General features: G+C 45.6%; 1 long non-coding RNA gene across 7 annotated transcripts in view; it reads right to left on the bottom strand.

The window, feature by feature from the left end:
* Positions 1-23,239, bottom strand: part of LOC124976220 (uncharacterized) — a 79,929-nt gene that overhangs the window by 7,201 nt on the left and 49,489 nt on the right. For 3 of the 7 annotated variants that reach the window (XR_007107021.1, XR_007107024.1, XR_007107023.1), the window contains 4 exons: positions 20,676-20,970; positions 18,519-18,866; positions 1,968-2,034; positions 1,323-1,503 (listed from right to left, as the gene is read on the bottom strand). This is a non-coding gene — a long non-coding RNA (uncharacterized LOC124976220). Of the gene's footprint in view, positions 1-1,322; positions 1,504-1,967; positions 2,035-12,014; positions 12,124-18,518; positions 18,867-20,675; positions 20,971-23,239 lie in introns of all 7 variants that reach the window. The other 4 variants (XR_007107022.1, XR_007107026.1, XR_007107025.1 and 1 more) reach the window with 4 other exon arrangements.

Here is a 23,239-nt window from a genome sequence, read left to right as displayed (position 1 = left end):
TTAAAAATGTAAATATAAATAAAAACATAATCCCTCAAAATAACCCCAAGTGCCCCTCTTCTTTTGCTTCAGATTACAGGTTTGGCACTGGCAGAACCCTGCTTTTCCTGATCACCCTAACTCCTTTCAGCCCTCATCACGGTGTTGCTCTGAGTTGGCATTCCTGCTAATGGTCATCAGTGTGCCCGGACACTCCCTGCCTTTCCCCTGGTGGGCACATATGCTGTGTATTCCCAAGTGCCCCCAGGATGTAATCCTTTTGTCATTTCCCCCTAAACAGGCACCTCAGCGTGTTCAGCCGGCTCAGCCGGCTCAGCCGACAGTGCCGTGCCGACGCTGCTTCCCTGCAGCCGGCTCAGCACCAGCAAAGGGGAGTCTGAAAGCGCACCCCTCAAGGGCAGCTCCGGGTCAGTGGATGCAACTAATTAGTTTCTCTAGGCCATTTCTAAACGCTTGTTTTTACACTCATCATTCCTTTACAGCAAAAAATAAAAAGAAAAAAGAAGACAAGACAAAAGCAAGAAGCAGCACTATCCTGCAGAGAAAGCCCTTCGGGCTGCCTGAGGCTGGGCCTCCGCCCAGCTCTCCCCGATATCTGAGCAAGTCAGGTCACACGAGGGGTCCATTTCTTCTGCACCCAGTGTGCTCAGCTGTATGTCCACACCACCCTCCACAGAACTGCATCCCTGAAGGACAGGAGGAGGGGAGGAAACACTCAGGTATTTCCCATCCATAGGAGAACATCTACTTGAAGATTTGGGATGGTGCGTTTCAACTGGAAAAACCCAGATGACCACACTGTGGATTTTTTTGTTTTTGCTTTTCACTGATACCAGACATATCCAAGGCCTAACACGACTCCCTGGAGAAAGGAAGCTCGTTTTTAACCCTTCTTCCTATCTTTAGAAAATCATAAAGATGCTTAGGAACTTCTATGTACACTTCATCCAGATCCTTTAAAAATCCATTAAAGATAGGCAGCAGGTCACCTGCTGTCAACTGATCCCCAAGAATCGCAGCCAGTTCGTGAACAGAGAAGGCAAGGGTCTGGCGGACCTTCCACTAGGGGTGCATAGCAGACACACAGATCACAACAAGCAGATGTAATTTAATGTTCCCAACATCTTACACGGCGTTTCTGGAGCAGAATGAATGCTGCCAGGTGTCAGCCACTTAAAGCTCTATTTCATCAGAGACCAGTAAATACGCCGATCGGTATCCACAGGAAATCCAGGTCAGCAAGCCTGGCCACAGCTATCCTCTGCTTCCTAATTAGATAACCCGCCTCTTTCTGCACCTGCCTCTGAAAAGGCTTCCTTTACCTGCACGAAGCCAGTGTTTGTACGTGTCTTTCAGGCAGTGCGAGGTCCGCCTGCTCAGGTTCACGGCCATCATGGGAGGCTTGTAGGCACAGTGTCTGGCTATGTCAGTATCAACGGTCTTGGCCTACACTAGGTCAGCCATTGACACAAACTGACTTAGCAGAGGCTAAGGGATTATATCCTAAAAACAGGAGAGAAAGGAAAACATACCTTAGAAAAGAGGGTCAGAGATGACAGCAAACTAAAGAAAACAAGCAATCTGGAATTTAAAGGTGAAAACAACAAAGCAGAAATTTGGGGAAGAACAAGAGACCTTCCCAAAGTCAAAGTGCTTTGGAATGGCACCCTGTTTTCTCCAGGGAATGAGGTTATGGCTTTGGAGGAAGTTCAAGCGATGCCCACAACTCATCTGGAAACACAAAGAACAGTCTAGGTAGCTCTGTATGCAGGGCATGGTTATTCACCTTGAGGATGGGGATGTCTGCTCTCCTCCCACAATCACCCATGAATCAAAAGCCCAAGACTGATACTCAGGTCATTACAGTCTTCCAATGGATAGGTGGTGCTCCTAAGACACCACCTCCTTACACTCACCTCTGTGACAGCAAAGCTTCACTATAATCAAGAACATGTGTGAGAACTTACTTGGAACCAGAAGCCAATCCATAAGACAGAATGAAACTGAACACGGTTCATCCAAAGAAGCTGTCGACTGTGACAAAAAAAAAAAAAAAAGAACAAAAAGGCAAAATTACTTGTATTTATTTATATTAAACAGACACAAAACAGTCAGATGTCAAAATATTTTTCTTACATTAACTTTATTAAAATACTATTCTAGATTGTTCAGAAGATTTTAAACATTACTTAAAAATTTCTTTTTTAAGTTAGAGAGGAAACATTAACAACAACAATATAGGTAATGAGCCAAGAAACATAATTAATATTAAGAGAAGAAAAATGTTTGGTTCAACGACTGTTCTTCACTTTCAGAAAATAAAGTATGAGTTGCTTTTTCTTTCTTTTTTTTTAAGGAACAAGCCTGCAATTTAGATTTGTTCTCCTCGAGGGTGGTGGGTTCATGCTTCTGCTCAGTCTCCAAAGGGTCACTGGTTCCATTTCTAGGGTCCCCAGAATCCTACAGAGTTGTTTGGGAACATTATCAATGTACCAGAGAAGGAGCTGTCCTACCATTCTCCCTTCAAAGAATCTTCTTTCATGCCAGCAATGAAAGCAACCAAGCCAGGCCAAGAACATTCTCTGAAGGCAATGGTGTCTCTCCAGATGTTACAAATTGCTTTCTCTCAGTTAGATATGATGCTGTTTAGACCAGCCATTTTAAGAGTTACAGAAAATCGATTTCACGTATTTTAATTTCAGGACTGCTTGAGATCCTTACACAAAACAAAGGCCACTGATAAAATTGATGAGTGCCAACCACGAGAGCAGGCTTCTACTAGTCTCTAAGCCCTGAAAACCTCCCCAGTCTGGCTGCCTAGCGCTGCCCTCCAGTAACACACACGTGTTCAGGGATAGACCAACAGAGGGAGGATGAGGTCTGCAAGCCGTGGAGAAGCAGGCACCTGTTTCTCAGGATCAGAGACTGCCGCACCAGGGGACCTCCGAGGGCGGGGCAGCAAAGCAGAGGGAAGAGATGCAGTGATGACGGAGGATGGACCCCGTGAACCACTCTCGAGTTCCACATGCACAAACATTGTGCGCATTTGCTAATGAACCTTTACATTAGGTTAACAATTAAAATCAGCAAGAACATTCACCAGTGACATATTGGTCTCTGATCATTGATTAACATTAACTGAGATGGACCTGACCTTCTCCTTCAACCATGACGTGGATTTCTAGCTTACACTTGAAATGTCATACTGTCTACCAGCCTAATGGATTCTGACAAATCAGCTCAACATATGATCCAGGAAAGTCGATTAATACATGGATAGATGCTTCGTTTGTTCTGAAGCATGCCACCAGAACCTTCAGTGCCAAGGTCTTCACTGAAATACAGTTTTAACAGAACACTAGATAAAAACAGGTGTTCTGGTATGACGACCTACGCCTGCTTCCTTTATGTTAATACGTTCACATATACTAATAATGTGTGGCTGCAGTCACTAGTACCCAAAGTCCTCAGCGACCCGAGAGCCCAGTCGGGCGCAAGCCAGCACCGCAGCTAGCCACTAACAGTGCCCAAGTTCAGCGCTACCTAAGCACCCCCTTCCTTGTAGAATCCTGATGCTTGAGGGACCCCCTCCACCATGCTGCAGCCATGGATGTGTGGTCGGCGAGGGGCCCCGGGGAGAGGGCAGGGAGTGGGTTTCTAGCTTAGAGTATCTCACTCTTCAAAAAAGACAAGTGGGGACAGGTGGCACTGCCACCAGCACCTAGCAGAGTGGACAAAGGTGCCGAGCTGCTGGCCTGGGGCCTCCCACTCACAGCACCGACGCTTCGGAGCGCGGGCCCTCACCGTCAGAGCCTGTCCGAGTTTGCTTCATCTTCTTTTACAACTGACCGCTTCTGGCTGAGCTTAGGAGAACCTTGGAGTCGCCTGGAAATCTACAGCTCTGGTTCCACACAATGAAACCAAGGCCCAGGGGCACAGAGGCTGGTGGAGCCACCCGAGACTCGACCCAGGACAGCCTGTTCTTTCCTCTTCCATGTCTGCCTCCAATAAAGAAGCCCAGATACTATCGCATGAAAGTCAGCATGGGCACACCTTTCTATCTTACCCCGTGGTCACCACAGTCAGGGCACAAAGTAACAACGGGAGTTTTCTCGCCAATATTTTAGAGAAGAAACCAGCAACCCGGTATACCATCTCACTTTTTACAAAGATGACTTTGATCAACTCTTGAACATTCTGTCATTGGTTTTTATGAATTTTGCTTTGCTTTGCTTTACTGGAGCAGGCCTATGGGGTATGAGAGGTGATAAGTCAGTTTAATCACTAAGCCAAAATTATAAACTGTGTGAAGAGAAGAACAATTTGCATGCTGGCCCCAAAAACCGTAAGCCTGGGGGGAAGAGGAGGTGCTGACCCGCCTGCTACATTCACAAACAGACTCCCTCCTAGTTTTAATTCTCTACTCTTTGCCCTAGGTGCAGGAGGCCACATTTAAAGTGGTCCAGGTGAAGGTAAGCAGGAACCAGGGAGGCACAGGAGCCTCAATGGAAGAGGATTAGAGAGCCTCAAGAGACTCAGGAAGGAACAGGTCCCAGCCCTGACCTGGCTTGGGTCTCGGCCTCCCGGGGCTGGCTCTGGACTCCAGGAGGAACTCGGGCTCTAGGCTCCCAGAGGCACCATGCCAGCCCACCAGGGGACAGCTTGGACCAGGAGCCCTGTGCAGCGAGGGCAGTGCGAGGGTCTTTCCCTAAGGCTCCGGCCGACTTTAAATTCCAGGAATCCCATGAGTTCACCCTCCACTATTATTAAAAGATGTAAATGACTGTTAGCAGTGACACAGAACATTTATATCATTAATGACCCCCCCCCCCCCAAGAATCAGTTCTTGTCATCTCTGAAGGAGAGGGAAGGTACTTTCTGGTCTCCACCCTGTTTCTGTGGAAGAGAATCAGTGTTATCAATCACCTGATTGATTGGATGTCTAGTTATCCCAAACATGACCTTAAGAATGAAATGAAACTTGCCATTTATCTTCTCTGCGGGGATATATTAATAAAAGAAAGTGCAGCTTTGTGATTTCCGTCACATCCTCAGTGGCTGAAGGATAGGGCAGATACTTACTGTGCTTTGTAATATCCTGGCCATGAAGCTGGCAGGGGGATCTGATTGTCAGAGGCAGAGTGGATCTGAAACGAACCCAGTCAGACCTTCGGTAGGCCTGCCCCAGGCTCACTCCCAAGTCCAGCTGTGCAGCAACCAGTGCGCGGGTAACACCTGAACTCAAGCTGCAGCAAGAGACGTTTCAAGAACTCCAAAAACTTTATGTGACTGTTGGGGCTCACTGCAGAGAAGTGGGCACTGCTCAGACACCACCTTTTCCTAAGTTGAACACGCCAGAGTGACAAGGCTCTGGAGTTTCAACGTGAGTTCTCAGTAATGTGTGACGGGCCATTAACAGAACCACCTCGACTAAATGAACAGAACTCACATCTGAACTCATAAAGCCTCATGAGGCTACTGCGCAGCGAGGCGGGAGACCTGTGTGGCGGCAGGGGCGCGGAACCGCCCTCCGTGAGGTCTGCCTCTGGAGGCCTGCGTGCCTGCGCGCAGTGAGTCGCGCGTGAGCAGCCCCAGGCTCCCCACCTCTGTCCACAGCATGACTATGAGAGACCTCCTAACAATAAAGACAATACATGTGACATATTTTTCTAAAAAAATAAAACTGCATGCTTCCATGTCTCTGGCCTACACACACACACACACACACACACACACACACACACAGGACTTCCTGCATCCTGTTTTCTATGAGATAAATTTGATGGACCCCCAAGATTCATTAAAATATTTAGAGCTTGCAGCTGGCTCTCCACTGTACCCAGGGCAAGTCCCACCTTCTTAATGGAGCACATAAGGCCTTCCCAAGGGCCTAAGGGACATTCATGTTATGGTCAGTTTACAAATAAAACATGTCATTTGTTCCTCAGTCTTTGAGATTACACATGTCTCTGAGAACTGAGGAAAGCTGTCCTTTCTTACAAAGAAATTAAGCATGCATATACACACAAGATACTAAAAACAATGGTTTCAGGGAACTGAAAGAACCCTTTGGCACTCATTCCTTGACCTCCTTGGCTGGTGGATTTGCAGCCATCCCCTAAAACTCAGGTCCAATACCACCGTGCTCTCTGTAAGCAACTCTCGCAGACATTTCCTGTCCCTAGCTGGCTAAGTCTCCTCCTCAGCCACGCCTCATCATGCTCCACTTGGGGATGCCTGTGTAATCCCCTCAGCGGATTCCAAGGGTGGCAGGTGCCCATCACAGGTGCCCAGCCTCCAGCCCAGGTTCTATGGGGATCGGGGCAGCTCCCATGGTGTGTTTTCTGAAAACAGACCTCTGCCTACACCTATGAGAAGTGATATGTTGCAAGTGCTCATTCCTTCGGCCAATACCTTCATAAACTTAAGAACAAAGAATAATCACAGGGCTAACTAGATCTTCACATTTCCCTTCCCAAAAGCTTCACCAATCTTCGCCCAGCAAGAGCAGGAAGTGGTGTTTATTCCAATTTTCCCACTCCAGGTAGAGTGTAGACAGAGCAGCACCATAGAGAAAGCAGTCATGCCAATGGACATGGACGGCAGGTCTGGAGCCCAGACGAGACGCCAGTCGGAGCACTAGCCAGAAGACGGAAACACCCCAGATGAAGCTGTGGTCCTCCTACCCACGTGGAGATGGCCACCTCAGAGCAGAGCCAAGGGCTGAATTAACAGGCTCCAAAAGAAGCATCACCCTCAGCTGCTCGTAATGAGAAAGGGCATCGGATCAGGGGAACATTAGTGTCCACGCACTGTCCTTTTCTGGTAAAACTGCCTCCAAGTGGTGCAAGTGTCTGTCTGCAGAACAAGAAGGCTCAGTCCCTGCAAGAGTCCAGCATGGAGACACCTCTAGCTGTCCTGGCCAGGGTGAGACTGAGCCTGTCCTTCTCCACACCGGGACAGTGCATGTAAACACAGGCACACATGCATAGGTGCAGGCCCGGGGAAGGGGAAGTGGCCACGAGCACTGCACCATGCAGACACACCCTATGTTCTCTTTGATGACAACAGGCTGCAGTTACCTTGAACATCTGGATCAATCATCTTACGCTCCTGCAAACCTGGAGGACTTCCTGAATCTCGTGCCTCGCCACAGCACTGGTGCACACTGTCTCCAGTCTGCTATGGCCCTCTCCCTGAGGCCAAGCCCCACTCAGAAGCTGCTCTACGTCCTGGCTTATATCCAGGACAGGAGTTTGCCAATAAACGCATCCTCTGAATTCTCTGGGCAGGCCTCGGGACCTGGCCCAAGGCTGGCTGCCGGTGGGAGGTCACTAACATCAGAGAGCTTCAGCCCCAAGCGAGGTCTGGGCAATGCGTGCTAGTCAAAGCAGAGCCTTCTACCAGGTTTTCTGTGAGGCCAGTAGAGGGGTGACTGATAGGAGGAGACACTGATTTCCACTGATGTCCCTTCCATGAGTGGCTCTGGCACTGTCTGCGCAGGCCTTGTTGAATCAGGTTAAACTGAGGGACACGCACGTGTAGTGCCCTGTGACAGGCCGGAAGGGACATGGAAAGACCTGAGCCCTACCTCCTCACAAGCCCAGCCCATCCCCCTCTGACTGGTCACCCACCATTGTGTGCCTCCCAGTGTTAGATCAAAATGTCACAAGTAGGCAAGAGCCCAATCCACCCCTGTGGGCCACTGGGAGTTTGATGGACGTGACAGACACCATGTGACACCATGCCTCCTCTGCATTCCAGTGCAGTGTGCCTGCCACACAGAAGCACCTTTAGGGGCAAGCTGTGCCCACTTAATGCTCCTGAGTACCTCCACCAGGGGGCAGGCACTGGAAAAGAAAGGATATGGAAACTGGCAAGAGCTGGCCTATTTGTCAACTGAAGGTCTTGATGAGAAAGATGTGGCACCCAGGTCTGACATTCAGCAAGAATTCCATGAATTCTGATGGAGCAGGATGTTGGGGGTGGCCCCTCTTCAGGTGACCAGTGTCATCTGAGGTTTGGACTGTCTACTGGCACACACCTGCAGAATGCTAACAGTGGAAAGACACTGGACTACCTCAAGCCATTGGGTTGGTAGACACCAACCACACCACGGCAAAGATGGACGCCCCCAGGGACAGCACTACAGGCCTCCAGTGGGGGCAGGAAGGTGTCCTTATTTGCAAAGACACCTACATCACCAAAGTGCACTTGGGAGACTTTGCATTTTTCCTATGTAAACTATCCAAAGAACTTCATTAATCAAAAAGTAAGAGAAAATTTTCTTTGCAGGTTATTTAATCACTACTCTCAATGAATATTTTATCTAAATTTAGGAGACACGGTAGCTTCATTATTTATAACCTAGTAGTCATGTTTCAAAATCATTATTGCAATTACTTTTTGCTTCTTTACATAATTAAAGCTCTAATATTCCATCTTGCCCAGAAGGTCACTATTACTAAACTCAAGACAAGGTAACTGCTGGGGTTCTGTGGATGCTTGAGGTGCTGATCCTGGCCCAGGAGGTGCCACCTCCCCTGCTGGGACCAGGTGCGCCAGAGGCAAGAGCAGCCTCCAAGTCCCGGGTGCAGAGGGGTGCTGAGTGAGCTGTCTTCTGGAGGGTTTGCAAAGATGGAAACGAAGGGGCCAAGGCACTGGAAGGCAGCCTGCCACACCTGAGGGCAGAGAGCAGTGCAGTGAACAGGCTCAGCCTGCACTGGAAGCCAGGCCCGGCCCCGCCTGGAGACGCTGACTGCCAGATGTCCACTCTGCCGTGTCTGCCAGACTCAGCACTCTCCAGAGCAGTCAACAAATCCCCAATCATCCATTTTTCACAGAAAATAAGCAAAAATTTAGCCCTATTATATAGTTTTTATCCTTCTAGAATATTAATTATACAACAAATAACAGTCCTTATAAAGTATTTAATCTGAATGCACTGACCATGACGTGTTTGTGACAGTAACGGGAAAGGGAACAACTCCGTCACAGTCTCTCCTTCTCGATTCTGACTTCTACAAGACTCAGCTCACTGCAGATGTGAAGGCGCATCACCTTCTTAATACTTGCTCCAAAGCTTCTGATATTTTAGTCACCCTAATTTTGATCGCATAAAGTCTAAATCTGATTATGCCACCAAACAGGGACCTTAAGGACAATACAGAGGCACAAGCCCCAAGGCTGGACACAGTGGGACAGGTGGAGAGCACTGCCAGCACTCACCCACCCACAGGGGTCGCTAACAAGGCTGATGAAGCGGCGCTGTCGCAGGACGTGCCGGCCTGAGCGTGTCCCCCCGTGTTATCTAAGCAGAGCTCAAAACACTGGGGATCTAACAAAGCAAACAAAAAGCACGCCCACTCAACCCTGAGCACCCTGAGGACAGGCAGAACCTGTCTGAATGCACAGTGAAGGCAGATCCAGACAGTGGTACCAAGAGCGAAATGCACCTGTTCTAAAGGAACCCCCGGAGACAGTAGAAAGAATGAGAAGTGGAGGAAAGTAACATTTCTTTCACCTCCTGACTTTACTGAGCAACTTGGTTAAATTTAATAAGCTAATAGGGAAAACTCAAGAAAAAAAAAGGCAAAATAACTGACATTTGTTATAAACACAGTGAAAGACTGTACGAGCCTGAAGACGGAAGCTTAGTGGCAGTCCCTAAGTGGAACTGAGAGCAATGCAAGCAATTCCTGTACAGAAAGGCACTGTGCCCAGTGGAACACAATAGTTATCACCCTGATATTGACCAGTGCACCTCAGATTCCTTGCGAGACCACAAACATGTGCTGCACTTTGAGTCCCCCATTAAACTGGTTGTGGTATCCTATTGGTTTCTGTCATTGATGAAAGAGTTAAAAACATAATCATTGACATATGTTCACTTATGTCAACATGAAGGTCATGAATGCATCTTCTTTTAAAATTTATTCTTTAAAAAGGCTTTGATTTTAATATCATAATGTAAGTAATTAGCTTAAAGTGTGCCACAGATGAGAATCTGATACGGTCATGGAAACATCTGCCTACAGAAAGAGCAGGGTTTTGGTCACTGCTGTTCCTCGTTCAGATACATTAGGCAGAATATAACACGCACTGCATTTTCAAAACAGCAGCCCATTAAAAATTGTTCTTAGGTTACAACCGTGGTGACATGGCTTATACTTCAGGTAAAACAAAATGAGCCTCTGAACTTAATAGTCGATGCAAAGATTATAATATTTCAGGTTAAATTCCAACCGTCTAGATAGTACATTCTGCCAAATGAAATGAGAGCCTTCTGAGCATCTGGCAGTTCTCCAGTTGCCAAGTGGGCACTGGGGAAACAAAATAGAACATAATATGATCCCTGCCCTCCAGGTCCCTCTCCATAAAACCTGCATGAGGTTCTCTGAACAAGGTTGACAGGGGGCTGCCCAGAGAGAAGTGAACAGGCTCTGGCACAGTGGCCAGGTGAGCTTGGACAAGGAAGAACACTACAGAGCGTATTCAAGATGTGTTTGAATTGTGTAGAGGGTCCCATCAGGCAAGGAAGACCCTCACAGAGGCCCAGAGGGCAAAAGATCAGGAAGCCTCAGGGAGTCAAAAGTCACCTGGCTGGCAGGTGAAGTGGCTCTCTGTCCTGCTCTGTACCAGAACCATGTTGGAATTTATCAAAAGTATAGATGCCTGGGCTCTCCTCCTTCTTCCAACCTCCCCAGGATTCAGATGAATGTCCAGAATTGTGTGCAGAACTGAGCAGGTGACTGCAAGGGAGGCAGAAAGTGTATTTGTGAAGGGGACTGAGGCCAGTAAGGCTCTGGACTTTAATCTTATACCAAGAAAAGAGTCTCAATGGTTTTGAGGCCAGGAGCAAGGTGACAGTGAGCCAGCAGAGCAGTGAAGAGGGGACAGCGTGACTCATGCTGAGAGAAGAAACAGGAAACATGACCTGTGAGGAGGCAGCTGCCAGTCTACAGGAGCAAGGCGGGGAGCCTCCCTCCCACCCAGGACCAGCCACCCAGGGCTTAGGATTATGAATTTCAGAAGACAAGAAATCTGAAGTTCATGAATGCAGAATTGAGTTGCCATTCCAGAATAACAGACTCATAAATATAAAACTTTACAAATGATCTGGAAAGTGCACTAAGAAATGAATCAGCAATTACAATTGGCAAAACCACATACTGAAAATTTCTCGTGGTTTCTTGCCCAACAGCATGACAAATATCACCAAAATTTGTAGCACACACCTTAGAAAGGAAAATGGCATATGCATTATTCCTATCTTTTTGTCTTAACAAATTGTAAAACTAACAAGCAGGAACCCCGAGAGCAATCATCACTCTAGTCAGGTCGCTAACAAGCACTTACCACGCCTGCTGCCCACACAGCATCAGGCTAGGTGCCTCTGCGGCATCGAGAACAGAAGATTTACAAGAAGATGCCAACTTCTAGGATTGTCTGGCTCCTAATTGATCTTGATACATAATGTATTTGGTTAGCAATAGGGCAAAAAGAGACCCTTAACATTCTCTGCATGGTAAATGAGACCCGTCTTCTTGCCCACGCGTCACGAGGACAGGCCAGGGGTGCAGGGCCAGCAGACAGCAAGGCAGAGGCAGAGGCTATCCAGGGAGGAGCAATGGCAGCCTCCAGAAGGAAGAATCTGACTCCAGGTGACAAGGGACTAAGGGAGAAGCTAGAACTGGGGTTGGAAGGTACAGCAAAGAGAAGAGGGTTCTGGCATGAACCGTCTCAAGAAATCTAAGACCCTGCAGGTGGGGTACAAGCCTGGGCAAAGGAAGCAGCCTCCAGCAAGCATGCCCGTTCACTCTCACCCAGGGCCCCCCTGCAATTCCTACCTATAGCAAGAACTGTAGCACTGTCAAACATCTCCTTCAGCAGTTCACACTGGCCACATCTTTTCTCCAGAGTGCATCTACTGAAGGAGTAGACAGGAACTTTATAGAGAAATCAATTATGAATTTTTTTAATTTTAAAGAGTTTTGAAACTCTTATGTTCCCACCTTCCAAACCTGACAGAGTTTTCCATCACCACAGAGTTCACAGAATCCAGGGAGGAGCAGGTGTTCAAGTATGTCTGCTCAGTACTGATGTCCTTTGAAGTCAGATTATCTATAAAGAAAATCAGAATCACTCAAATACCAAAACATCTAAGTTACATGTATCAAAGACAAGATATATTCCAAAAGCAAATATTTAAAATATTGCCGAAATATCCAGGAAGGAAAAAACAGAACATCTTCTTTTGAATTTTATCAAGTCAAATGATCAAGTGGAGGCGAGATATTTCTCCAGTGTCACTCACATAAGAGCCTGCCTGAAGCTCAAACCACCCTGTGCCAGGTACCCACCATGTTCCCAGCAAGTGAGCACACGTGGAAGCACACAGGCTCATTCTATGCTCCCAAGAATGCCAGGGCAGGGACACTGTCCCACTCCTCCAGATGAGAGAACCAGCACTGGGAAAGGCTAAGCAATGTCACTGAGAACAGGACACTTGGCCATAGCAGGTCACAACAAAAAAATGCTTCACGGGCACTGGGGAATGATGACACACTAGAGTAAACTAAGAGAGAGCCCCTGCCAGGAGAAAAATACACTGGATAAAGTTCTACTTTTTGTGTTTGGGCATTTTTCCCTCTGCATGGCCATACAAGGCAGTCAGGTCTCAAGCAAAAGCTACAGTCTTACTGTCTTGAAGTCAGAGAGCAGAGATTAAGCCTGCCACAGCAGCTAGAAAGTGAGTAGAAATCCTGGGAAGGAAGGAAGGAAGGAAGGAAGGAAGGAAGGAAGGAAGGAAGGAAAAAAGAAGGAAAGAAGGAAGGAGAGAGGAGCCAGAGACTTTTCTGAAAGCCCTACTATCTGTGATTAGATCCTAATCCTGGACTGAACTCTGACCTGTGCATGCCAGGGGAGGTGCTAAGGTTCAGAGAGAACGTCAGTAACTTGAGGTTGAAAGAGCCGACAATTTAGAGCTGCTGACTGCTGCAAGGGAAAAAGAAATGTGAACTGCTGCCCCAAACAAAGACAACACTCTTCAGAGGAAAACAACAAAATCCAGAGTTTCTACAAAGCTTCATCAACAAGATACAATAAAAAGCAAAAATGTATAACTATGTCCCAACATGGCAAACAAACAAAAGTCTAAGCATAAGGAGAAAGAGGGAAATGGGACTCATATCCAAGAAAAATGTCAGTTAGCAGAAACAAACCCACATACACAAAAAAATCCAGATCTGAAATCTGCAGACTTTAAACAGAATTTAAAGTGGCTATTATCAATATGCCCAAGGACTAAAAGAAAAAGACAGTCACAATAAATGAAGATCAGGAATCTCATTAAAGAAATGGAAACTATTAAAAAAAAGAATCCCATAATAATACAGTAGCTTAGTTGGACTAACCCTCCTATGGATAATAATGAGAGAATCTTAACAAACATTAGAAACAGGCATTTGGAAGGAGTGGATAAATCAAAAGGCAGAGACTAGAGGGCAGCCCACCCTTCAGAGATGAACTGTAATGGGAGAGGATATGTAGGTAAGGTACAAATCTGGGTATAGAATCTGCTTCTACCTTTGGCTGATTGCAAGACCACATGTGGGGCAGACTGCAGAGGACACAGCAGCCCAGATTTGGACCAACTGAGCAGACACTGGCTGATGCCCACCAAAGGAAGACGGTATGGAACTGATGATCAGTCGAGGTAACCGCCTGCCAAGACGAGACCACAGGAGAGAAGCGGCAGGATCCAGAGCAGGTATCACCTGTGCTGTCCAGCATCCAACCAAAACTGCTACTCAGGGGTTAACCCGAGAGTGACCCAGTACAAATGTTGCAACTACCAGCAAAAGACTTTGAAAAAGCTGCCTTAAATATATTCAAGGATTAAAAGAAAAACAAGTGGAATAAAGAACAGATAGGAACTCTATATGACAGAGCTATAGACTGTGAAGATTCTAGAAAAGATCAAAATGGAAATTCTAAAGCTGAAAAGTAAAATAACTGAAAAAAAAATGAACTGAAAGGCCTAGCAACAGACTGGAGATGAAAAAAAGTCACTGAACTGGAGATAAATAAAAATCATCAAATCTGAACATCAGAGAGGAAAATGATTAAAGGAAAACAGAGTCTCAAAGACCTGTGGGGCAATATCAAGGGTCAAAACCGTGTACAATCAAATCCTGGGCTGAAAGGACCAAGAGAACGGCACAGGAAAAGCAGCTGAAGGAATGACAGCCCAAATTTCCCAAGTCCAAGCAAGTCCATGAGCAGGAAGCAGAATAACATACTCGGCTGCAATCCAAATGTCAGAGAAATCTCAAAGCCAGTCAGAGGGAAAAAAGAATGATCTACATACGAGAGCATAATATGAATGGCAGTTGACTTCTGTGAGAAAAAATGAAGGCCCAAAGGCAGCAGAATGATTTTTAACATGCTGGAGAAGAGGAAGCAAACCCACCACCACACAATTCCAGACCCAGCAAGACCATCACTCAAAAAATGATGGCAAAACAAAGACACTGTCAGATAAACCAAAACTGAGAGACTTCATCATTAGCTGACCTACGCTGCATCAAAATACTAAAGGAAGTTCTTTAGGCTGAAGGGAAATGATACCAGATGATAATTCAGATCTAGAAAAAGAAGGAACGACAATCACCAAAAATGGTAAAAATGAGAGTACAAAAGCTGTATATTTTTCTTTTTTATTAACATCTTTGAAAGATATAGCTTTAAGAATTATGAAACTGTATTTTCAGATTCACAACATAACATAGATGTAAACAATAGGACAAAGCATGAAAGTTTGTGAATGTAAACATAACTGCACCATCGCAAGTTGCTGTATTTTTTGAGAATCCTTATCAGGGAAATTAAACTGCAATACCAAAAAGCACTCCATCAACTCAATGGAAAGAAGAACAAAATTAACAAAGGAACAAAAACTGATAAGAAAAGTGGAAATCAAATAGCAAAATGGCAGAAATAAATCCAAATATAGCAATAATGACATTAAAAATAAATGGACTAAACACTCCTACTATTAAAAGGCAGAAGCCCAGTGTGTTGGCTCACACCTGTAATCCCAGCTGCTGGGAAGGCTGAAGCAGGAGGATCACAAGTTCAAGGCCAGCCTCAGCAACTCTGTGAGGCCCTAAGCAATTTAGTGAGACCCTGTCTCAAAATAAAAAATAAAAAGGGCTGGGGATGTGGCTCAGTGGTTAAACCCCATGAACCCCATGTTCAATCCCCAGTACCAAAAAAGAAAAAAAAAAAAAGGCAAAAACTATCAGACTAGATATGAAATATACAACTATGTGCTAACAAAAGCAGAAACACTAAATATATAGGTTGAGAATAAGAGAATATAAATAAATACATTATAATAAACAGTAAAGTAAGAACAGTGGAGTGGTTATATTAATATCACAAATAGAAAGCAATATATAGATTACTGTAAGAAACATTCCTTAATGATAAAAGGATCAATACAGTACAAAGATATAAACATTAAACTTATAATGGAAAATAGGGTAGAATTATAAATGTTTCTTCTTCGTGAAGCTAAAAAACTACAAGCAAACTGAAGAAAGTAGACAGAAGAGGGAAAAACAAATAGCAGAAATCTTTCACAAAGAAAAAAAGTAATAGTGAAAACCAATAAGGCCCAACATTAATAAAATTGACGAGCCCACAGCAAGACTGATTAAGAAAAAAAAGAGAACACAAAGTACCAACACCATAAATGAAAGGAGACAACACTACAGATCTTATAGATATTGAAAAGTATAAGGAAATATTATGAACAACTTAGATGAAATTAATAATTCTCTAAAATATCCAGCTTACCCACTGACAGGGATGAAATAACAAAAATGAAGCCTTATATCTGATTTGAATATGTTAATCAAAAATCATCTCACAAAAAAATTCTAGATGGATGAATTTGAACAAATATTTAGGAAGGAAAATAACTCCACTCTTAAACAATATTTTTTCCAGAAAACAGAAGAGGAGGGAACACTTCTCAACTCATTTTTGAGTCCAGAAAACTCTGATTCCAAAACCCCACAAAGACATAACAAGAAAATTACCTACAACAGCTCTCTTAAATATAGATGTGAAATTCTTCAACAACCTATCAGCAAATAATGGAAAAGGGAACAACTAGAATCATCCACAGGTACTAACAGTCACGAGTGAGAGTTTGATGAGGAAGAGTATACTCATGAAGCCTTGAGGAAACTCTCCTATAAAATTTGGCAAATATTGTCTCTATCTATGAAGTCCACAAAATTAACATCCCCAGTATTAGCAGGTACTATATTTTGGATGTGAGGTGTCAGGTACTATATTTTGGATGTGAGGTGTCCTCCAAATGCTCACGTGTGAGACAGTGCAAGAAGGTACAGAGGAGAAATGATTGGGTTGTGAGACTCTTTAACCCAATCAGTGAATTACTCCCTGGTAGGAATTAACTGAGTGGTACCTGAAGAGGTGGGTGTGGCTGGAGGAACTGGGGCGTGGTTTGGGGGTATATATTTGTACCTGACAAGTGAAGATCTCTCTCTGCTTCCCTGACCACGATGTGAGCTGCTTCCCTCCACCACCCCCTCCCGCCAGTATGCTCTGTCTCATGCCCTGAGGAATGAAGCCGGCTATCTGCAATTGAGAACTGAAACCGTGAGTCCCTAAATAAGCCCTTTCTCCTCCACAGTTGTGCTGGTCGGGTCCTTTAGTCACAGCAGTGAAAAAGCTGACTGAAATAGCAGGTCTTGTGCTATGACACACTGAGAGCACATCCTTTCTATGACACTGCAGCAGCCAGATAGACAGGCTGAATCCATTCATTAAGACACATCAGTCAAATTGGGAGACATTCTGTTAAAAAAAAAAAAAAACCGGCCTGTACTTTAACATATCAGTGTCACAAAGTTCAAAGACTCAGTAACTGTCCTAAATTGGTAAAAACCAAACCAGCTTAGTGGAGACAACTTGACGCAACTAGGATCCTCAACAAACGGCACTAGGATGTGAACTGTGAATGCGACACGTTGATTAGCACAGTACCAGAGCTAAATTTCCCAAGTTTGATCAGTGCTGTGGCTGTTCAAAAGTAATTTCCTTATTTTTAGGATGTGCACACTGAAATATTTAGATGTGAAGGTGTACAATGTTTCCAACTTGCTCTCAAATGCTTGGGAAAAAAATGTGTGTGTGCATGTGCACGCCTATGCGTACATGTTTAGAGGAAGAGAACAAATGGAGTAGGACATGAACAACGAAGAAAGCTGGATAAAAGGTACTCAGGAAGTTTGTGCTACTATTCCTGCACTTTCTGCAAGTGTTAAATTAAAACAAAAGAAAAGTTACCCAAAAAAGTTAAAAAAAAAAAAAAAAAGCCTTCTCCCACTCTTGCCCTCCAAATAAAAGGGAGTGAAGGGGGTAGGGAAGGAAAGAAGGACACGTCCCACCTCTGACGCCTGCCGCTCTCAGTGTGCACACAGCACTCTACTTGGACTGTGCAGACAAGAGGAGCAAAGAGAGTAATCGGAGCAGGTGGAGGCAGAAACCAGCCCCATAACACAAAAAAGAAAAGGCTGATGTCTTCCAACTTAGGAGACACGTATTTCTGGTCTCATTCTCAGCAAAGTCATACACAGTGACAGCCACAATAAACGGAGTTGTAAGGCTTCTGTTTCCAGGGTAACAGGCAACTAAAGAGTTTTCAGTATCTCCTTCCACTCCCCTCTGCCACACCCACATGACCTTATTACTACACAGTATAAAACAAAGCAAGAATCATTAAAAGTCAACACACTGAGTGACAAGAAATGATTTTTCTGGTGGCCCCGGGAACCACTTGTATAAAATGATGATCCGCACTTAGTTGCTTGGAACCAACTATTCTTTATAGCATATAACCAAAGCATACTCTTTAAATAAATGCATAAATAAAAACGAGCTTAAAAATAGGAATGACGACAAAAAACGAGGGAGCTTTAATGTGAATATGCGTTGCGAGAGAGAAATAGGCTTCTGACAATTAGTTATAATTTCAGAATGCTAATGGCCTCCCTGCAAGCAAGAGGAATTATAATTGGTCTCCGGTGGCCTGTTTATCCTGTCTAGATATAATTACAAGATACAGTTCTTGCCGTCTTTAACCAATCCATTCATCCAACAACTAACATTTATCCAGGACTGACGCTGGGCCTTGCACTGTGCTGCATGCTGATGGTGCAGAGATGCTGGGGCCCCACGTTTAAGCAGCTCTTTGTCTCAAGGGAGAAACAAACAGAACTCGCAACTCAACTGCCGAGTGACAGAAGACAGATATGTACCAATCCTTCTGAGTGCATAAAGGAAAAAGCCACTAATGCTGCTTGGGGGGCTGAGAAAGACTGCATGAAGGAGATGCACGTGGGTGGCCAGGAATCTACCCTCGTCCCAGCCCAGGAGCGGACTGCGAGGCTTGTGCAGCTGGCTCTGACTGTACTTACTGCTGATGCGCTGGTGTTGGCAGCACCCCGACCGATTGGCTAATTCCCAAGAGAATGAGCAGTCCACTGAAGAGCACTCTGTCCACATGACGTGCAGTTTCCTTGGGAAGAAGTCATTCCTCCAAAACGGCACCGTTCTCAGTGGGTGTGTCTTTATGAACCTGTGCTGTGGCAGTGTTCACACCACATGGCTGCAGAGTCCTACACACAGAGGGGATCGGCCCAGTCCAACTTACTCCTTTCCTTCTCGATCACCCTGCAAACCGACGGTTCCCCAAGCCACTTCTTAACAGATGCATGCTGGTGCCACAGTGCTGAAGGTCACTTGCACAAAAGCTGAATCAGAACCTGCAAAGTACACGTTTCTTCCTTGAATAATGGAACCCATGCTCTCCCCACAGTGCCATTTCCCAGCCAACAAGTGGTCAGTTCTGCCTGTACCCCACAGCTCCTGGGGGTCCAAGGAGGATGTTCTTTTGAGGTCCGTTGGCCTCTGGGTTCTGGGGAGGAGCTGGACCAAAGCTTACACAGGCCAGACTAGACAACTCACGCACAGTGTGTTCCCCCAGGAGCTCCAGGGAAGAAGCTCAGAAACCCTCTAGAAACACCGTGGGGACAAAGGCATGTGCCTGGCCTGGTGGTGGGTAGGGGGTCCAAGGCCATTTCAGTTCTTGCAGCCACAGCTGAGAGCTCAGTATTCAAGCCATGATACCAGTAACTCACTTTGAATGAGAAAGAAAATTTATGTGAACTAATTTGCTCTGCAAGTGATTTGTGGAGAGAGCTTCTGAGAGGCTTGTTATATTTTCCAAATGTTTCAAAGAAGAAAAAAGAAGATGAAGGATACTGCTGACAAGAATGGAGCATTGAGTAACAAAACAAAATTTAAAAAATCACGCAAAAATGCCTATGGCATTATTTTTCATGGTATTATCAGTCCTTAGAAATAAGATATTTGGTTGTTGATCGTAACCTTGGAAACTTGCCTAATCAACTTCCAAATGAAGAAGATCTAGTTAGAAAAGTTCACTGCTCAACTGCCGAATACCCCAACTAAATGTTATTATCCAGGTTCATTTTGCAAAGTAAATTTAATTTCTTGTAGAGAAACTTGAAATTTATAAAAGAAACCTGGAGAATTTGAATCTTAACAATCAATTATTCTTCAGTCTGATTCATCTTATAAACATATGGAAGATGCAAAAAATAAAATTAATTTAAAAATCCAGGCCTTTAACACATAGTTGAAGAAAATTTTTACATAAACAAAGAAAAATTGCCAAATGTTTTAATGACACAATATAATATTTTAGCTCTATGGCAAATAATGATTTTGTACTTTGGAAAAGAAAATAATTTCCTTCTCTAACATCATTCTTTTCTTAATAAGAAAACTATTTTCTATCTTTTTTATTTACTTATAATTAAGGCTCATGACTTTTAAAATAGTTTATGTACAATTTTTTCCTAAAATGCCAAAATAATCCCAAGCTACGCACTTCTGTACTGCACACAGACAGTCATGCCACACAACGTCCTTCACACTGCTCAATGGAGGAGTGGCCGCTGCAGAAACAAGATGGCGCGTGACGACATCCCCGGGACCACAGGACAGGCTGCAGCTCTGATCGCAGGTGGGTAAAAGCACCAATGGCTCATCAACTGCCAATAAGGGCTCCAGCGAGCACAAAGTCCTAACTGCAGTCATTCAGCAATGGACACATACAAACCCAAGGGTACCTTTTTGTTTACTATCAAAGACAGAAGACACTGAGTACAGAAACTATTCCTTCCAACGTAGGACTTTACCTGGTATGAACACAAACGCTTAACAGCATTTCCCACACTGCTGTGAACATCTGTCCACATCTGTATCCTTCTTAGTGGCTTCTCATGTGCTTACCTGTCTACTTGAGTCTTGTCCTACTTTATAAAATAGACACAAATTTTTTCTTAATTGTCTCAAGTACCACTGAAAAATCATCTCACATACTACACAAGGTTTCTGCCTTGAGAATTAAGCCTCAGGATCCAAACGCTCTGCCTGTGACCTGAGCATCTCACCCAGCAGGGGTCTAGGCCCTTCCTCAGCTACCACATCAGCTGGGTTTCCGGAGCACTGTCTTCTTAAAACAATGGATGCTCAAAGCACCCCACCTCCCGAGCAGGCTAGGGGCTGCTCCACAAGCTTCCAGACTGAGGCTGAGTCGCCCGCCACCTCGTTCACAGGAAGGGTGCTGACCATGAAGACACTGCCAACCCCGTGACAGGCCCCGCAGGTGCCGGCAGTCACTCCTTGTCAGGCTGTGCTCGCGGCTTCCGCTCTGCTCACGAGCACTGTCGGGGCAGACAGCTCCAGCAGAGCTGGACGCACGTTGTTTTCAATATCGTGATGGAAAAGTAGCTCTTGTTCCAGAAGAATCGAGAGCACTTCCTGACCAGGTCTGCTAACCTAGAAGAGGGGGAAAGGCAAAGGTGAGACACAGGAGCAGAAGACTGGACTCCCAAGCAGGACCTCCATCTTTGTCCTGACTGGGTGCTCAATGCTTGGTCTTCTGCCCTTTCCCTCCTCCTTCTGAGGCCCCCGAGGCCCAGCTGATGCTACCATTGCTCCTTCTCAACCGAGCCCCTTCCTCCCGGAGCTCCATCCAGGCCGGGTCCTGGCCTACCCTAGAATCAGCCCTGCGCTCCACCACGCTCCTCCCACGTTTCCCCGTGTACAGATGCACACATACAGACATGTCTTGGCCATGTCTCCCCCACCACAGAGGGCGAACTCAGAAGTTAGGTACCAAGTCTGATTTGTCATTTGTCCTCCAGGTCAACCTCAGGACCAGCAGTATGTGGCACAAAATTTTTGTCCTATTGGGAACTACTGAATAAATGGATGATTTAGTGCTTTCTCTCCTCTGCAAACACGGGAGCTGGAAAACACGGCATCCTCCTCCTGCTACTTTGTTAACCCTGGCATGCCTCACCTGAGAAGTACAAAAGAACGCCATAGGGAAGGGGTTCAAGGAAGACACTAGTGTGGAAAAGGAAGACTCCTCAGGCAACAGAAGATGAGGGCAGAGGAGCACTGTCCTTTGCCATCCGCATTGAGTGAGCAAGTGCCAGAACTCAGAGGGATTCAAAGAAGGTGGAGAGCCATCTTTAGGGAAATGAAAGCACACAAGATTGCCATTTACAGAGAAAGTAATACAATACATAACCCATCACCATGATGGGAAGGCAGGAAAATAGCATCAGGTCACAGAAGTATGTAGACAGAGTTGCAGATGATCAGTCGATCGCAGTTATAAGAGGGCAAGTCTGCGAGACTGTTGGTCACAGAGGTGATGCGACATCAGTGCTTCTGACCAGCGACGGAGAAAAACAAGTGTTTCAGGAAGATCATTCTGACAGCGGTGTGCTGAGTGAACTGGAGGTGACGAAAGACTGAACGTGGAAAGGTCAGGAAGGCAGCGATTGCAACAACCAGGTGGGAGGAAGGAGGCCCTGGTTGGCTGCCAGCAGGAGAAAGGTGCTAGCCCACAATACTACCCACGCACAGTGACAGGACTTGGGGGCAGTGAGAAGTGAGCATCCACAAGACCCTGAGGTGTCACACTCTGATTAAGGGTCTGGCATGTGTCAGGAGCCGAGAACGAGAGAGGAACACAGCAGCAGAGAGAAACCCGCCCTGCATGTCAATTCTCCCTCAGGCTGGGTGGCAGATGAGACTGTGGAGGGAACCCTGGTACCGTGAGAAAAAGACCAAACACAACACCCTGAAGAAAACCAGCCCTTAGGGATGGGCAGAGGACCAGCGTTAGTGACAGAGACAGGAGCAAGGTGGGCTAAGAGACCGGGAGAGGCCGGGTGGGGCACCCAGGAGCCCAGAGGAGAAGCTGCAACACTGCACAGGTTCTGGGCTCGGGGTGTGACTAGGAATGCTGTATCCAGGTCGTGCTGGACAGTCTACCAGCAGAGACACCTTGACAAGTGACCTAGCCTGTCTAAGCCTCAGTTTCTTCATCTGTAGAAGTGGGCCACAGGGGCTGGGGATGTGGCTCACTTGCTCGGCATGAGTGAGGCCCTGGGTTCAATCCCTAGCCCTGCCAAAAAAATAAAAAAGAAAAGAAAAGGATACTAATACAGATGTTCCCAGACTCATGATGGGTTTATGTCCCAACAAATCCATTGTTAAGTTGAAAATACCTTAAATCAAAAGTACATTTAATATACCTAACCTACCAAACATGGTAGCCTAGCCTTGACTACCTTAAATGTATTCTGAATACTTTTATTAGCCCCAGTTGGGCAAAATCATCTAAGGTAAAGTATGTTTTATGAAAGCATTGAATACCCCATGTTTATTGAATATTTCTGAAAGTGAAAAAAAAAAATAGAGTATGCTTTCACACCATTGTAAAGTTCAAAAAACCTTAAATCAAATTATCGTTAAGCCATGGTCTGTCTGTAGAACCAGTTTCATAGAGCTGTTGTGGGAATGAAAGGTATAAAGGGCTGAGAACGGGGTCTGGGACACAAGATGCCCAAGTGCACGCAGGTTAGTACTGAAGCCACTCGCATCAGAAGCCAAAGGAGGGAGTATTTAGAGGGTCCCAGGGCAAAGCCCCAGGAGGATCAGGGATGTGTCCGTCACCTTTCCATCCCACTGCTGGGGTGGAGCAGCATGAAAGGCCTAATAGGCATCCAGTAAAAAGTTTCTTCAAACT

Source organism: Sciurus carolinensis, chromosome 2 (assembly GCF_902686445.1).
Source record: "Sciurus carolinensis chromosome 2, mSciCar1.2, whole genome shotgun sequence".
NCBI lineage: Eukaryota > Metazoa > Chordata > Mammalia > Rodentia > Sciuridae > Sciurus > Sciurus carolinensis.
This window is presented reverse-complemented; position numbering and strand designations above follow the sequence as displayed.